A 280-nucleotide genomic window follows, 5' to 3' on the forward strand; every position below is an offset into this window, starting at 1 on the left:
GATGAAAGTGAAAGAGGAGAGTGAAAAAGTTGGCTTAAAGGTCAACATTCAGAAAACGAAGATCATGGCATCCGGTCCCATCACTTCATGGGAAATAGATGGGGAAACAAGTAGAAACAGTGACAGACTTTATTTTTCTGGGCTCCAAAATCACTGCAGATGGTGACTGCAGCCATGAAATTAAAATATGCTTGCTCCTTGGTAGAAAAGTCATGACCAACCTAGACAGCATATTCAAAAGCAGAGACATTACTTTGCCAACAAAGGTCTGCCTAGTCAA

The sequence above is a fragment of the Bison bison genome, unplaced genomic scaffold (assembly GCF_000754665.1).
Source record: "Bison bison bison isolate TAMUID 2011002044 unplaced genomic scaffold, Bison_UMD1.0 scf7180017860578, whole genome shotgun sequence".
In the NCBI taxonomy this organism is placed as follows: Eukaryota; Metazoa; Chordata; class Mammalia; order Artiodactyla; family Bovidae; genus Bison; species Bison bison.